Raw genomic sequence first — 13,279 nt, 5'->3', positions numbered from 1 at the left:
AACGACAACGGGTTGAGGAAGAACAGAAACCGGATTCTGAAAGCGAATCGGACAGAAATGCCAGCTGGAAATGGAACGCAGCTGAATAACAAACACGCGGTGACAGATAAGGAGCGATGGCATAAAATTACTGAAGAAGCTAGGAAGACAGCAAATGAAACAGCAGAGCGGAATATGCGTGGAGCATTGATGAATTTCTACACAGACTTAGTTCAGAAGAACGATCTACCTCAAGAGTGGAAAGAGAAATTAAACTTATGTCCAAACAACACTTCAAGCTAGACAATACAATTTTCTAAACTAGATTGATACAATGGATTCTTTTCGTTTGTTACAGATTAATATACAAAGCCTAACAAAAATAAAGACGAACTTCAAAGGTCGCTGGTAGGAGGTGACTATTCGGCGGCCTTATTATCGGAGACGTGGACAGACTCGAACCTAGAACAGTCAAGTAAGTACAGCATATCGCGGTACCACAGGTTTTTCAATTCAAGGGATGATAATTACGGTGGGGTTGGAATATACTTGAGACACGATTGGGGATATTCTACCGTGGAGTTTCCAAATTTGTCTAGAGCAACTCAAGTAGTAGGAATAAAAATAACGCGACTGGACATGGTCGTAGTGTCGGTATATATAGCTCCCTCCATAACACGTCAAAACTTAGAAGAGGATTTAACAAAAATTTTTGAGGCGGTTAAAAATCACAAACGAGTTATTTTGGGTGGTGACTTAAACGGTCATCATTCAGCTTGGGGTAACGATTCGGATGATCCCAAAGGAGAAACAATACTTGATAAAATCAATGAATACAATGTAATCCTATTAAATGATGGATCAAAAACGTACTTTCCCATAGAGTTGAACAGGAAACCCACAGCAATAGATATTTCACTAAAGTACACCAGAAGTATTTAGCAATATAACATGGAAAACACTAGATTATAACATTGGTAGCCATCATTCAATAATTGAACTAACATATGCGAAAGGTAATTACAAACAAAATACCAAACAGGTCTATAACTATAAGAAGATAAAACAAGAAATAAGTAAATTGGATTTAACAAATATCACAGATATAAATGATTTTCAGGAAGAAATAGATAAAATATATAAAAATAGTAAGATTAAAAAACAAGTATAGCCCGAAATTCTGGTGGTCACCCAAAGTAGAGGAAGCATGGAAACACAAAAAGGAGACCAGATCTAATTACAATAAGCAAGCATCACAGGAAAATTTATTAAAATTCAAAGAGAGCGCAGGCAATTTTGAAAAATTTAAAAAGGAAGAAAAAAGCTAATAAACTGGTTGAATTCATAGGTAGCATTGATCCGTCATTAAATTCATCTCAGCTATGGAATAAAATCAACAAACTTACAGGTAAACATAGGAAACAATTAAACAACAACATAATAGAAGAAAATGATAACTTAGCAAACGAATTTTTGGATAAACATTTCGGGAAAAGCGAATTCCAAATAGTTGAAGGGTCCTACGGAAGTGTAAATTACAATTTAATAGATTTTAGTAAATTTAATAGTATACTTGCAAGCAAGAAATCAAAATCAGCACCAGGAGTGGATAGAATTTCTTACGATATGCTTAAAATCTTAAGTAATAATTCTAAGATAGCAATTATCAAAGAAATCAACAAAAATTGGAGAAACGGTACCCTTCCACTTTCGCTTAAAACTATACAAATTGTAGCAATACCCAAACAAGGAAAAGATCAATCAAAATAGATGGAAAACGCCCTATTTCGTTAGTACCAACATTAACTAAAATAACTAATTCAGCCGTTCTAGAAAAGCTTCAACATTTTTTGGAATCGAACAATATAATACCTAGTACTTCATTTGGTTTTCGGAAAAACAACTCCACTATCTCATGCACTAACTTCGTAATTAACACAATAAAAAATAACAAAAGAGAAGGATTTTTAACCGCAGTCATTTTTTTAGATTTGTCGAACGCTTTCAATCAAATAGACACTGATATTTTAGAACATATTATGAATTCTTATCTCATACCTCCTGAAATTGTGAACTGGGTCACTAACTTTTTAAGAAATAGGAAAATAATTTTTAAAACTAGGAATGGCATAATCGAAAGATTTGTGTCGAATGGTTTACCACAAGGGGATGTGTTATCACCAACAGTTTTAATATCTACACCTCTCAACTTCATAATATATCAGATAATGACACCGAATTAGTACAATTCGCCGATGATTTTGGAATCATCCATAAAAGCAAAAAATCATTACAGGAATTAAATCACAAAGCTCAACTAGCAATATCCAAATTGAACACAGAAATGATAAAACTAAAATTTTCAATAAATCCAGAAAAAATCTAAGGCTATTCTTTTCAAAACAGTAATAACACACTAAATATTCAAATAAACAACCATCCAATTGAAACAGTAAGACATCATACTTACTTAGGTATACCTCTCGACAGGTTCCTTAGTTTTGGTGCTCATATCAAACAGACGAAGAATAAGATACGCGATAGGCTCAATATGTTGAAAGTTATAAGCGGCGGTATAAAGAAAGGCAGCCATCCAGAAACGCTAACAACTGTTTATCAGTCCCTGATAAGAAGCACCGTTGAGTATGGGGCTTCTATTTTCAACAACTCTAAGGAAACTAACTTAAAAACCTTACAAACTTCAATGAATACTGCTTTAAGAAGAATAACCGGTTGCACTCGTTCTACTCCCTTAAATACCTTAATGGCTATTTCTGGACAACAACCGATAGATTTACGTCATCAATACAACACAGCTAAAGAAATAGCCCGATACTTCCATAACAACAATATAATTCGCAATCAATTGCTATCATCAAACCTAGAATCAATACACTTAGATAAACTTTCGTATCTAGAAAAAACTTATTTGACCAACAAAGAATTAATAAATAGTATTTCGCCTCTAGAAAAGTTAACTTACAAACCAACAAACTTTAAAATAGAATGTGACATAAAATCTATAATAGTTAAAAAATCCGATTTAAACCCAATCCAACTAAAACAAGCGTCTTTATTTTTTAATGAACGGCATATACAAAAACAAACCAAGATTGTTCACAGACACTTCTAAAATTAACAACCCTTGTGGAGTAGGTGCATTTAACGAATATCTCAGAGTTAGACAATCGGTTAAACTTCAAAATGAGACTGTATAACCACGGCAGAACTCATTGCTATAGATCTAGTCCTATACAGCATTAGCGAAAACGAAATAGAAAATGCAATAATTTACACTGATTCTAAATCAACCTGTAAAATGCTACTAATATCCTGCAACTAGTTTAGTAACATTGAATTGATTAATGAAATGTTTTGAAAAGGGAATCGATGGACGGTAACTATACAATGGATACCTAGCCATGTAGATATTAGAGGTAATGATATTGCAGATGCGCTAGCAAAACACGCTATTACCGGAAATACGATTATGTCCAACTCAATACTTATTAAAGATGCTTATATGATTTTGAAGAACACACTATATGAAAACGTGAACCTGTGGTACCGGGAATATGCTGAGATTGAGGGAAAAGGTATTAAGTTTTATAATTTTCAAAACAATATTAAAAGAGTTCCATGGTTCTTTGGTGCGGGCCTGTCCGCCATCGAGGTGAGGCTGTTGAATAGATTGTTATCCGGTCACGCTTACTCGAAATACTGGTTAGCGAAAATGAAAATAGTAGATGATTCCGATTGCGGAATTTGCCAAGAACTTGAAACAGTTGAGCACGTCATATTGTTCTGTAACAGATTAGGACACACTTGAACAAAGCACTCATTTAAGTGCAAGTATACACGTAAAAAAAATTAATGTTATATATTATTAAGATTTCTAATACTTTTTTGCCGAAGCAGGCGCTTAATGATGTGTATAAGAAAAAACTTATACATCGCATTAGTCACATACATTCTGAAACTTATACTTTTCATTAACTCATGAATGTTATTAGCTTTTTGATATGGGATCATTTATTAGGTGGCATAATGAAGAGTATAAGTATTTTCGAATGGTTTTTTGCCATAACATATAAGGTTATTTTTTTACGTGTAGGTCTTTGCTTGAATTGTTCCAAACTAGAGATATCGATACTTTTAAAGAGGTAGTGAAATTCTTGAAAGAAATCAAAATAGATCTGTAAACAAAATCAATGTGAATCGTATAGAACTGCTAAACCTCATGTCCGTTTCCCAACATAAACCTGTCCAAAGTGACGTTAAAACTAATCACAGGGCAATATAGTCTTCGTCACTCAGCCCTCCACTTCGAGTCTGTCGACATGACAGCTCAACCAGAACAAAGAAGAAGAAGAAGAAGATCAGAGTCAATTGAGGTAACAATTTGTTGTTTTCTATTTGGATTGCAAAATTCTGTTAGTTTGATTATTTATACACAGCTTTCAGGTTGGTTGAAACTTGTCGATGACTTTCCATTTACTTGGCTTCCAGTTCCAGCCAGAAGCATCCTATTAGCCTCTCCGTAGGCAGAGATCAACGATACAGCAGATAGCTAGAAGAGGCAACTCTAATTCCGGAAACATCGGTGGGGAAGTTTTGCCCGTAACAAGTCGACGTCTTTCCCATTCATTTGGCTTCCAGCTTCGGTGAGCAGTATTATAACTGCCTGCTCGCAGACACAGATCTACGATTCCACAGAGAGTTCGGAAACCAGTTCCGGAAACATCAATAGCGGACTTCTGCGCATAACGAGTGTCTAATTCCAATGTTAAGCACATCCCAGAAAGCTACTAGTGCTAAGGAATCAACACAGTTTTGCAATCGGATACTCCACGCATTGCTCGATCTATTGGACACTGGAGACAAGATTTTTTTATGTACATAAAAAAAATCTTGACTGGAGATAAGCAAAATGAGACGTGTTTGAGTGCCATTGCTTGTGATTTTTCTCATCGCACGAAGTAAAATTTGGAGGACCTCACATTGGCGGCACGTCACACTTCAATGGATGTTGCAAAATTTTAAAGGGTTACTGCTAAAAGCTGCATCCGGAAATCGATCACATTTCCGTACAACTTGCAAGAGGAAGAACGTTCCTTTCACACTGCATGTTGCTTCGTCTTTCGATCCGGAATCGTCGACTTGAAAGTGAAAAGGAAATATAGAATTGGGACGTTGTTATTATGTATCGAAATTTGTGTCGGATTGGTAAGTAATTTAATTGCAATAAATAATTTTGATTCAACAATTTTGGAATTCAATTCTATTTTTGGTATTTTCAGATATTATTTTGTACTATCGCGAATGACAGTAAAGTTTCCCTTCATTGATCAAGCAGTCGATTACCATTAATTTTCCTAGCTCCGTGTGTTCTTGATATGAGGTAGCTATTTTGTTGAATTTTAGGAGATTGTTATTTTTCTATAATATTTAATTTCGATACACAACTTTCAGGTTGGAACTTCTAGACGCTCTCCAGATTTGATCAAAAGCACTATCGATCTCCTAGCAGGCGGTGAAGAACGGTAACTAGCTCCCGAACCATCGAACCATTGTCAAAGCTGCGAGACCCTCACCTTAAGCACATTCCTTAGCAGTGATAGTGCTTCGGAATCGAAAAGTTCTCCAGCAACAGTTCCAGTTTTGCCATTGGGTGCTCTTGTAATGCCCCGGATTGCTGATTCCATTTCGCTAGGTCCCAACTCATCATAATTGCACAGCATTCGTGTAGGTAACTGACAGCCATTTAACTAATCGCAAAAAAACGAGATCTGTACGACAGCCATAAAATTCGGTGGACTGTGCAAGTGGAATAATTCAAGTTACTAACAGCTCCAAACGGACGCACATTTTCGGACAACACCATCAGAAAGGTCTTGACGATGTTAGTAAAATGCATGCTGCTTCGTTTGATGCTCTCAATCATCAACTGGAAGTGGCCGTTATGGCAACAAGAAGAACGACAGAGTATTTCATTATAGAAGAATCGCAAGAAGGAAACGGAACTGAGTGCGAAAGAAGTGTGGTGTGCTGGTACTCCTGTTTGTACCAAAAACTAATTTGTTTTGCTACTATATGCTGCTGCTGAAATAACTTCTAGATCGATTGGTAGGCTGTTTGGTTTAAAATTTAAAGATTTTTTTTATAATTTAGGATTTAGTTTTCCAGATCTTTTTGCGCTCCGTTGCTCCATTTATTCGATTGATGCAACAATATACCTCCTTGTCCGGCACAGCTATACAATATCAGCCGAGACATTTGGCATGTCGTCAATAGGGCTTCCATTCCCGGAAACGATTTCCCGGGAAATCATATTTCCCGGGATTCCCGATTCCCGGGATTTATGTATCAGTTTCCCGAATTTCCCGGGAAATGAACATACTATTTTTTTTTGTAATAATTGTCTTATTTTTTTAATTTGATGATAACGGATTTTGGGATATAAATTACATTTTTTACTAGCATCATCTCACTATTTATTTCACTTTTCAAGTCTAATAATTCAAGTTATAACTGGTCGAGGTTCTACCAAACCGCACCAAGGGGTTTTTCTATTGACTTGTGATATTTTGGTGGCAAAAGCAAAACGGAAATCATTTCACATGAATTCATACATACACTTGTTGTAGGGCATCCTCCGTTATGGAATTAAGGGATATCTGATACGATTTGTGATCATTTTAATCTGCTAAACGAAAGCTTGAGCTGAAAAATGGGTAAATTTTCAATGGCGCTTGGTGTGATCCAACTGAAAATGTTACAGAAATACGGTGCATTCCAACACGCGTTGAAGAGAGGCGAGACAAAGAACCAGTTTGTATCTATCTTTCGTTTATTCAGTAGGTTCAAACCGTCGGTAAGCGTTGTGAAGTCGAATTAAAAATTTAGTGTCTGTGGTGAAACAGCAGAGCTATCAATGTTCGCAGATATTCAGGCAATAGCAGTGACCGCTTTGTCCTATTATTGTCAAAGGTTTTTTAAGACCTCCAATCCTTTTTGATTCAATTCCCGAACAGACTCACATTCCGAAGACTCGTTTGTATTTTGCGATATTTCTGAAATATTTCATTCGAATATTTTATAATATTGGTGGGCTAACAGATCTTGATGGAAAACAGATTTTAGGTCTTTAGTATGCGATCATTACAACTGTCTTACAAACAAATAGTTCGGAACTTCAAGCAAAGTTCGACTGAAAAAAAAATGTTACAGTCAGGATCATTAAAGTACGACAATCAAGCACTCGCCTGAAAGCTCTTTTTTATTTCGAATTTCAAATATTTCATTCATCAGATCATCTTCCGTCGTCTGTCACCATTAGTGAACGAGTTCGTGGGAAGTTATCAAGCCGGCTTCGTTGACGGCCGCTCGACAACGGACCAGATCTTTACTGTACGGCAAATCCTTCAAAAATGCCGTGAATACCAGGTCCCAACGCACCATCTGTTCGTTGATTTCAAGGCGGCATACGACAGTATAGACCGCGAAGAGCTATGGAAAATTATGGACGAGAACAGCTTCCCTGGGAAGCTTACCAGACTGATCAAAGCAACGGTGGATGGTGTGCAAAACTGTGTGAAGACTTCGGGCGAACACTCCAGTTCGTTCGAATCGCGCCGGGGACTAAGACAAGGTGATGGACTTTCGTGCCTGTTGTTCAACATTGCGCTAGAAGGTGTCATGCGGAGAGCCGGGTGTAACAGCCGGGGTACGATTTTCAACAGATCCAGTCAATTTATTTGCTTCGCGGATGACATGGACATTGTCGGCCGAACATTTGCAAAGGTGGCAGAACTGTACACCCGCCTGAAACGTGAAGCAACAAAAGTTAGACTGGTGGTGAATGCGTCAAAGACAAAGTACATGCTTGTGGGCGGAACCGAGCGCGACAAGGCCCGCCTGGGAAGCAGTGTTACGATAGACGGGGATACCTTCGAGGTGGTCGAGGAATTCGTCTACCTCGGATCCTTGTTAACGGCTGACAACAACGTTAGTCGAGAAATACGAAGGCGCATCATCTGTGGAAGTCGGGCCTACTACGGGCTCCAGAAGAAACTGCGGTCGAAAAAGATTCGCCACCGCACCAAATGTGTCATTTACAAGACGCTTATAAGACCGGTTGTCCTCTACGGACATGAAACATGGACAATGCTCGAGGAGGACTTGCAAGCACTCGGAGTATTCGAGAGACGGGTGCTTAGGACCATCTTTGGCGGTGTGCAAGAAGACGGTGTGTGGCGGCGAAGAATGAACCATGAGCTCGCCCAACTCTACGGCGAACCCAGTATCCAGAAGGTAGCTAAAGCCGGAAGGGTACGATGGGCAGGACATGTTGCAAGAATGCCGGACAGCAACCCTGCATAGATGGTGTTCGCTTCTAATCCGGCAGGTACGAGACGGCGTGGAGCGCAGCGAGCGAGATGGGCAGACCAGGTGCAAAACGACTTGGCGAGCGTGGGGCGTATCCGAGGATGGAGAGATGCGGCCTCGAACCGTGTATTGTGGCGTCAAATTGTTGATTCAGTGTTATCTGTTTAGATGTTAACTGAATAAATAAATAATAAATAATAACTATATTTTAACTAAAAGAAATCTTTTCGAGATATTGCGGGACCTTTATTGAGGTACTTCACTTTTGGCGGTTTGACTCTAACTAACTAAATTATTTATTATTTCGTTCTATTTCTACCCTACGTTGTGTGAAATTTTCCAATTTAAATTTGCCATAAATTTGAAATAAATTTGAAATAAATCAAAGGGCTGCCAGTCTGGCTGTCAGCATCATTGGTAACCTAATTTTTGACAGCAGTTCATTTGAGAACTGTCAATGGTTTATCCTTCAAACCTGACCAGAAGATTCCATGAACTAAAAAAAGTCGTCGAGTATAAGAATAGTTCATGTTAGGAATATTTTGGCGATAATAGAAGAGAATCTCTCGAAGCCGTCGTTGTCCAAAAACTGAAATAAAATGCGGATACAACCTGAAAAAGTTTTTGAAAAAATTATGGAAAAGTGGCACATAGTGGAGCTCATCAGGACACTGCAGATCTTACTCTTGAGCCAGAGCAGATGCTGATACTTATGACATGGCGAACGTTATGTAGAAGGAGTTAAGGCTTTTCGAACTGAAGAAACATTCTCAGGCATCATTTGAGGACAAAATAGCAAGCCTCCCTGATATATTTTCAAAATCATATTTTAAGCCCAGTATCCACTTAAAAAGTAGAGAGGTTACGGAATTTTGTTCAATATTACCAAGCAGAATTTTGACAACTGATCGGCATGGAGCAAAATGTCACTTTTACTTGCGGAATAATCGAGCAGACTATTTTTCCGAAAGTAAAGTGACAGCTCCCATTAGTTTGCGTGGGAACCTTACAAATTCCCTTTTTGATTTTTGTTCTTTTCAGGTGGATACTGGTGAAGAAATTTCATTTAAATTTTTTACTTTTCCGATTCAGTAAACGGAATTTAACATGGGTTTGGGATAGAAAAAGAAATTTCTTTTGAACACGATACCAACCTTTACCACAAAATTCAAACTACGATTTTGAATTTAGTTTCGAGATTTTTTTTTCCCGGGATCCCGGGAAATTATTATTTCATTTCCCGTTTCCCGGGAAGTTGATTCCCGGGAAAAATGGAAGCCCTAGTCGTCAAACTTCCACATCAGCATTTTAGAGCTTCCGGTACCTATTTCGGTTATTCGAAACTATATAATGTTGCTGCTGAGGAATGTTCTGGCATATTACAATCGGTTCCAGCTGAAGATTATGTAGTAGTGTAGCTAAGTATCCGGCAACATGAAGGTTTGAAAAATGATCATTGGATCATACTATATAATGACAAATGAAATGAGCCTGAAATCAAACCAATAAAAGATTCTACTAGGTAAACCATCAAATATTTTGCTTTATATTTATTTGTAGAAATTCAAACATAAAAATATCACCCATCTTCTTCTTCTTCTTCTACTTAATGGCATTACATCCCCACACTGGGACAGAGCCGCCTCGCAGCTTAGTGTTCATTAAGCACTTCCACAGTTATTAACTACGAGGTTTCTAAGCCAGGTTACCATTTTTACATTCGTATATCATGAGGCTAACACGATGATACTTTTATGCCCAGGGAAGTCGAGACAATTTTCAATCCGAAAATTGCCTAGACCGGCACCGGGAATTGAACCCAGCCACCCTCAGCATGGTCTTGCTTTGTAGCCGCGCCTCCTACCGCACGGCTAAGGAGGGCCCCTGCTTGATTTGTTAGTTTTCTGAATGGTTGGTTACTTGATTGGTAGTTGCTTGGTAGGTTGGTTGCCTAATTGGTTTATTGGTTGGTTAGTTCTTTGGTAGCTTGCCTAAATGATTGATTGGTTGGTTGATTGGTTTGTTGCTTAATTGATGGGTTGGTTGATTGATTAGTTGCTTGATTGGTTAATTGGTTGCTTGAGTGATTGGAAGTGGGCTTGAATGGTTGGTTGCTCGATTGGTTAGTTGCTTGTTTAGTTGATTAGTAGTTTTATTGATTGCTTGAATGGTGAATTGATTGCTTGGTTGATTGGTAGCTAGCTCACTAATAACTGTGGAAGTGCTTAATGAACACTAAGCTGCGAGGCGGCTCTGTCCCAGTGTGGGGTGTAATGCCAATAAGAAGAAGAAGGTATTGGTTACCAAAGTTTCATGGTTTGCTAAGAACGGAATTTCAGTTCAATGTCTGGAAGCAGTTACGGTTTTACCTAGTCATTCGATAATTTTTTAAATCCAACTATTATGCGTTTACGGAAATATAGTAAATTTTATCGAGGCTTGCTATTTGCTACCAGACATTTTCCTATCAGCTATAGAGAAAACTATGCATCACCGATTAGACCTGTAGAAAGAATGAGCCATCAAAGATGAGGATGCCACAGCAACCAGGGACATGCGGGGGCGTGTACGATATTTGTTTAAATATGTATATTTTTCCCTCAATATTGTTTTTTAACAGAGTAGAAGCCGCGTTTTATGTTGTGCTAATACGCTGCTGATGCAAAATATGATCCGACAGCATTCCTGCTTGCTTCACGATGTATGTAGGATGGTGATGATTTACATCTGGTTCCACGGTTGTTGCCTGCCAGTTCTGTGAAAGAAGAACAATTATTTCAATTTGAGAATGAAAATATTGAGTGATTAAGTTTTACCTGTTGATGATGTTACCATCCGCATCTCATTGATTACATGGACGGTTATGGGGACCAAGAGCTGCTGCTTCCAGTTTCCTTATGCTTCCGATGCGCATTGCTACGGTAGAAGTCTGCGCCGAGTTCCCCACCACCCTTCGAAAATGATGTATGTATACGGAACAAGTTCAGCGTGTCCTGATTTGGTAAAAATCCTTCTCTTCGTGCATTCCATTGCGTTCCAGAAACTCCAGGTAGATCAGTGGGAATCCGCTGCTGCTGGTTTACCAAGAGATCACACTGCTGGCTGGCCTATTTTCCCTTTCGAAAAAGATTCCCAATACCTAAGATTAGATGAAACAATTTAATAACAAAAAGAAATTATCAATCAGGTCAGAATGTACTTACGTATGCTGCTAATTCGGTAGGAATCAGTTTTCTTCCGCAATTCATAGCGTTCCGGAAACGCTGGCGGGATCAGCAGGCGCACCGGTCAGGCTCTATGCAGTGTTCCTAGAATGTATTCAGGAGAAGATCGAGGCACCTGTCCGACGGCAGCAGATCGGATTGTATGCCGGAAGATTCAATGTGTCCATATTCTCACGCACTGTATCATTCTGCAGCCGGTCAACGGTCTAAGAGTCTGGCACTGCGCTAAAAGTAATAGTTTTTTTATTCACTTTGATCCGTTGCTGTCCCGCAGGCGGCTTATGTGGTATTATTTGATTCAGCAGATCACCGAAATGTTTTGAATGCAGTATTAGCAGGCGACAAAAGCAATTTTCGGAGCCAGTGATGGAATTCTGAAGGTGGCTGGTATGAATCCGTTATACCAATTTAATATTGCTATCCGAAGAAAGATGGTTAACAACACCCGCCGGTTCCGGTGAATTTATCAAGTTCGACGCTGCCTTTGTGGGACTGTGCTGGAATTCCTAGTCCTCTATATTCCTTTCGATTCCACATGAGTTCCGCGTCCGCATCTTTCGTGGTCGTAAGCAGCTTCCGGCTGGTGATATCCTGGTTGAGTCCCGTTTCCGCAATTTGGCCTTTTCAGAAGGTGTACCGGGAAAATCCAACTGCGCTTGATAAAATTTTTATTTTTGACAGTTTCTCAATACACGATGCAAAATCTAAACGACGACGCCATAATAAGGTGAGGGAGAAAAACAAACAGACAAACTGTCAAAACGTCGAGAGGGGTAAGTCAGTGCTCGTAAAATATTTATGTAATGTAATTCGTCACCCACGAGGGGTATTTTCTTCAAAATGAAGAAGAAGACATGGTGCCCGATTTTCTGATGCCTTTGTACCGGACATTTCGGTCTATGTATTCGTCAATGGTGAAACGCCTGTCATCCGCGGTACAATGGCACTCTACCCAACATCGTTTTTGGTACTTCTGTTTTTGGTACCCAGTTTTTGGGTAGGTTACCCGAATTCAGCGCTCATTTTGGGTGATTGATTCATACGCAGTTGGTGCTTATTATCGGCAATTTACTTCTCTTGCCGAAAACTTGCAATTGGTTTTGGTACATCGAGCCTTTTGTGTTTGTATGGCTTCTTTATGCCGAAAAATAGCTCGGCGATACTTCCGAAGTTTTATTATTATGAATCAAACAAAATTAAAACGAAAACATTGAACGCCATATTGAATGAATGGTGGGTAGGCGTATTAGCCTTCTCTTCAGTCCCCTGAATTGTAATTCGACACGTCGTTTTGAAAAATTCGGCCTTAAAAGTTTGGTAGCCTTTTGAACCGGTTATCGCACTCATAACCGATTCAGATTGATGACACTCATTTCTGACAGTTTATATGTCAAAAGTGCACACGTAAAAAATTTAATGTTGTTTATATTAATATTTCTAATACTTTTTGCCAAAGCAGGCGCTTAATGACATGTATAAGAAAAAACTTATACATCGCATTAGTCACATACATTCGGAAACTTATACTTTTCATTAACTTATGAATGTTATTAGCTTTTTGATATGGGATCATTCATTAGGTGGCATAATGAAGAGTATAAGTATTTTCGAATGGTTTTTTGCCATAACATATAAGGTTATTTTTTTACGTGCATTAATTTTTTTCGCGTAACGTCATAACTTGAAAC

General features: G+C 38.5%; 2 long non-coding RNA genes across 3 annotated transcripts; one reads left to right on the top strand and one right to left on the bottom strand.

The window, feature by feature from the left end:
• The first annotated feature begins 4,353 nt into the window (after window positions 1-4,353).
• On the top strand, window positions 4,354-6,357 carry LOC134204629 (uncharacterized). 2 transcript variants are annotated; one of them, XR_009977913.1, is made up of 5 exons: window positions 4,354-4,373; window positions 4,437-5,205; window positions 5,280-5,380; window positions 5,452-6,105; window positions 6,158-6,357. It is a non-coding gene; the product is annotated as an uncharacterized LOC134204629 (long non-coding RNA). The 2 variants fall into 2 exon arrangements; XR_009977912.1 differs by lacking the exon at window positions 4,354-4,373 and having other exon boundaries at window positions 4,390-5,205; window positions 6,158-6,344.
• Window positions 6,358-8,052: 1,695 nt separating this feature from the next.
• LOC134204628 (uncharacterized) lies at window positions 8,053-12,494 on the bottom strand. Its single transcript, XR_009977911.1, has 3 exons — window positions 11,571-12,494; window positions 11,184-11,506; window positions 8,053-11,122 (listed from the first exon to the last, which is right to left on the bottom strand). It is a non-coding gene; the product is annotated as an uncharacterized LOC134204628 (long non-coding RNA).
• Window positions 12,495-13,279: the final 785 nt, after the last annotated feature.

The sequence above is a fragment of the Armigeres subalbatus genome, unplaced genomic scaffold (assembly GCF_024139115.2).
Source record: "Armigeres subalbatus isolate Guangzhou_Male unplaced genomic scaffold, GZ_Asu_2 Contig758, whole genome shotgun sequence".
Lineage (NCBI taxonomy): Eukaryota > Metazoa > Arthropoda > Insecta > Diptera > Culicidae > Armigeres > Armigeres subalbatus.
This window is presented reverse-complemented; position numbering and strand designations above follow the sequence as displayed.